The sequence below is a fragment of the Balaenoptera acutorostrata genome, chromosome 20 (genome assembly GCF_949987535.1).
Source record: "Balaenoptera acutorostrata chromosome 20, mBalAcu1.1, whole genome shotgun sequence".
Classification (NCBI taxonomy): domain Eukaryota; kingdom Metazoa; phylum Chordata; class Mammalia; order Artiodactyla; family Balaenopteridae; genus Balaenoptera; species Balaenoptera acutorostrata.
Genome location: NC_080083.1, coordinates 5,120,386 through 5,125,080, shown reverse-complemented (window position 1 = coordinate 5,125,080; position 4,695 = coordinate 5,120,386).

The window sequence follows — 4,695 nt, the reverse complement described above, 5'->3', positions numbered from 1 at the left end:
TACTGTCTCACAAGCTGCGAGTTTGCCTGTCTAGCGTGGCGTTTGGATGAGGCTCATTATTTGTGGCAATGGTGTGTTCCACAGGCAAAAATAACTTTTTAAAAAAAGAACATCTCTGTACCCTCCTGAAATCATCTCAAAAGGAATTCAAGATTTCTCATGAAATGGAGAAGCCTTTATCATGGCCCGAGTGTGTCCTTGTATACTTGGCCACGCCACATTAAGTCTAATCTCAGTAACATTAGGGTCCAGAAAAAGCTAATAGAGACTTAATGATGAGGTAATGAGAACAGAGGTCAAGGGTGGGAAACAGGTTTTCTATTTGGAGCCACACGACCATGGGAAAATCTCACTTGAGGACCATAAACTACCAAAAAGAAACAATGGAAAGGACCATTCTGATATAGGACCTTTCCCTTACCTGATTTTAAATTAAGCACAATGGAGGTCACGTTTTGAGTAATAAATCAAAGCATATTATGTCAGCTTCACATGAGAATCAGCTAAGGAAAAGAGAAAGAGAAGGAAGGAAAGACAGAAAGGGAGAGTGGTAAACAGAGGAGAGGAGAGGATAAAGAAGAGAGAACACGGCTGGAAAAAATAACCAGCACTTCCTTTGTGCCAGGTACTCTTCTAGGTGCTTCATTCATATTGGTTGTTTTAACCATTTTAAATCTACAAGACCCATATTATTATTCTCTCTGAAGAAGTGACGCATAGAGAGGTTAAGTAACTCACCTAACAGGTAGAGGAAGTGGGATTTGAACCCAAGAAGTCAGACTCCAGGGTCTTTGCCTTGACAACAGTGTGACTGCAGGTGCAACTGGGGGATTGGGAAAGCTGAGATCTCCTGACCCCAGGCTGACTGTTTATATCTCCTCGAAATTCACTGAAACCTCACCTTCAGTGTGATGGTAATTTGGAGGTGAGGCCTTTGGGAGGTGATTAGGTCATAAGGGTGGAGCCCTTGTGAATGGGATTAGTGCCCTGATAAAAGAGACTCCAGGGAGTTCCTTCACCCCACCTCCCATGTAAAGACAGTTGTTTATGAACCAGAAAGTGGGCCCTCACCAAACATGAAATCTGTCGACACCTTCATCTTGGACATCCCAGCCTCCAGAACTGGGAGAAATAAATTTCTGTTGTTTATGAGCCACCCAGTCTGTGGTATCCTTTTATAATAGCAGGAATGGACTAAGACACCATGGAACTCCCATCCCAAATCCCGTTCAGGGCCCAGCTGCCCACATCCCTGCTTTGTACATTCCACCCCTCTGCTCCCACCTTGGGCCCTTGATAAAGCATTTCCAAGTGCCCAGCTCAGCTGGTCACCCCTCACCCATCTATGAGCCCTGCCTAAGTCTCCTGACCTACGTGACCTTGTGTCCTGTCCCCACGGGGCATGATGTCCCTGGTGAGGCCATCTCTGGTGGTCCAGCCAAGGAGTTCTCCATCCCACTGACCTTGCCTCCTGCTCAGAGCACACCTGGCCTGTGTCTGACCAGTTTATCTCCACATCTTTGTTCTAAGCTGGTGGAGTCCCAGAAAGAATGTAGCAAGATGAACATGTCTGAACTTGGAGCTGAGCACCCAGGGGTCCAACAGAAACCTACCTTTGAGAGAACGCAGAGAAAATCTAGTGCAATTGAGTTAGTTATCAGTGGGGCTGCGCGTGGTGTGATTGGAGGTGGATGCTGAATTGAGTTGGACACTTCTGATCTCATCACTGTTGAAAACTAGAAGTTTCGGCTAAGCCAGTAAACTCTGTGAGGCATTATGTTCTAGCCTTAGCAGTGGTGATATTTGCATTTGGAAATGGCAGCACACAATAACTTCTTGAATAGATTTATGATTATTTCCAACCCTGAACATCTTCCTTGACAAGACCGTACTACATTGGAAAGGTTTTTTTCTAGATAATCCACTCTAAATAACTTTCCTTCCCTAAGAGTTCTAGTCTAATAATGAGCTTTGCCTCTAGTTCAGAGGACACAGTAAGGAAAGCCCTGGATTCAAGGTAAGTTGCTTTGAGGGGTGTAGTGGATACAGTAATGTGACACCCAGAGCCCCCAGCTGCTTGGAGTGTTGGGGGCTGATGCGTCTCAGCTGAATCCCACTTAGAGATTTGCTCTCAGCCGAAGAGAATTACCCAAGGTTAGATCCCCTCCCCAGGGGCACATACACTCAATGACTGGTCCATGAGGATGGGGATAAGGAGCCCCAGCCTCATTGCCTGAAGGCAGAACGACTCTGAAGGACCATCCCAGCTCCAGAGCTCCTGGGATTCAGAGCCAGGACTAGGATGAGGAGATCGAGGTGCTCACCTCAGCTACAAAATTTAACGGGGCACCAAAAGTCTTAGTAAACAAGACAGATACAATTTTAATGCAGTATTTTTTTTTTAATGGGAATTATTTATTTATTTATTTATGGCTGTGTTGGGTCTTCGTTTCTGTGCGAGGGCTTTCTCTAGTTGTGGCAAGCGGGGGCCACTCTTCATCGCGGTGCGCGGGCCTCTCACTATCGCGGCCTCTCTTGTTGCGGAGCACAGGCTCCAGACGCGCAGGCTCAGTAATTGTGGCTCACGGGCCCAGTTGCTCCGCGGCATGTGGGATCCTCCCAGACCAGGGCTCGAACCCGTGTCCCCTGCATTGGCAGGCAGACTCTCAACCACTGCGCCACCAGGGAAGCCCCAGTATTTTTTTTAATACTGCAAAACAAGAATCCAGGAGAACTATCAAATTTTTCAATAAAGACTGACCTTGACTGGGGTGAGGAGAGTGAGGGCAGTCACACAAGTGCAGGGTTGGATTTTGACTCTCTTTAAAATTTTGATAGTGTGTTCATGATGGATTTTTTAACATTAGCTTAAATTATTTTTCACGTTGCATTAAAATATTATGTATCGTGATGACTGCGTTTTCTGGCACCCCTTACATTTTGCCCCAAGGCAAGACTTGCTTCACCCTGGTCCCGGTTCTACTGGGATCTGCCGGGGTTTCCATGGCAATCACATCACAGCTTAACTTCTTTCCTTGCTTGACTCTGCTTTCCTCACTCTTGTAAGAATTATTCCCAACAAGCCTTCTACATCCACACCTAACACTGTCAGAGTCTGTTTCCTGAGGATCCTGACTCAGGTCACGGAGACAGCTGGGTAGAGCAGGAAGCTTATACGATGGGCAAACTTGGGACTGAAGCTCAGCCCTGCAGCCTTCTCAAAGCGTGATCCCAGGCAGGGCATGCAGTCCCCGTATCTCGGTTTCCCTCCAAAGTAAAATAAGAACAACAATGCCTATCATTGATTTGATCGTGGGTCTCTGCGAGTAGTAAATGAGCTAATGTAGGTAAAGAATTTAGTCTAGCAAATAACAGGTGTTTGGGAAACGTTCTTATCTTTCCCTGTTTCATCTCCATCTTTCCTGAAACCCCGAAACAGACAAGACTGGGAGCTTCGGTAAAAAGGATGAGATCCAGTGTCATTGGTTTTGCCAAATCAGCCTGGGTCCGACCCCCCTACAGCTAAATCAACACTCTTTATCCTTTGGCTGCTGATAACCTGATCCACTGCTTCCTGGTAAAATCCCTAACGCGGGAGGTCTTCCCTCTGGGTTGTCTCTAAACATCTGTGATTAGGGACAATTAGGGACCAGTGTGCCTGCCTTTCCTCTCCTTTCAGCTGAGGAGGAAGTCCTGATGGGCCATTATCAGGGGCAAGACATCACCTGTCAGCCACAGTCTCAGGAATCCATGGCTCGTTCAGGCCCAACACCAATCTCACTACCTTTATCTGTGTTCCCCAAGTGCCTCCGACTTTGCTTCCCACCGATAGAGGAATCCAGCGTCTCCTTCTCTCAACAACCAGAAAAGGATGCTTCAGTAACAAGAAACTAAGATAGGTGTCATGGAATGTCAAGGAAATCGGGAAAACCACATAGGGGATGCAGTCCCCTCCTTCAAGGAGCTTCCAAAATTCCAACAGGAAAGAGGGCATAAACATACACGCGAGAGACGAACAAAACCCATAACCACAGACGTATAATGGGATGTACCCACCTCCCTGCGTGCCGCCTGTCAAAACCCATTAGGGCTCCTGTGACACCTCCACAATTAAGTGTCCCTCTCTCCTGCGCCCGCCCCCTCTCCCAGGCCAGACAGAAGCAATTTCTGTACTATCTGTCTCCCTAGCAAATTGCAATGCTGTTACAATACGTATATGCAACAGCTCAGTGAAATGCTCTTCTCGTTTATAGATGCTTCGCTTCAAGTTCGGATGACTGCACCCACTCTTGCGTGCTTTTTCATGTGTCTCTTCCACAATGATTTGTGCAAAATAGGTGCTCAGTAACTGCTTGCAAATGAGTGGCTGGGCTAGAAAAGGCCAGGGACCACGAGTAAAGGAAGGAAGAACAGATTTCCAGGGGAGGTGGATTTTGTGAGATGGCTTTTGAAGGAATGGAACAATATGTCCCTCTGGAGTAGTACTTACAGACTGGAGCTCCAAGGGCGCCGTTCCGCCCACCCAAGTGTTTGCTGAGCTGGCGTGGTGTTGTGAAATTCTCCGATCCAAAGGCCTGAGGTTAGCATGTGCATCCCTGCTGAACGGCATGTCCCATCACTTCCTGTCTGCTCTCTGCATCTCTGTTACCTGTCTGCTCTCTGCATCTCTGTTACCTGCCTGGCTCCTAAGGCCAC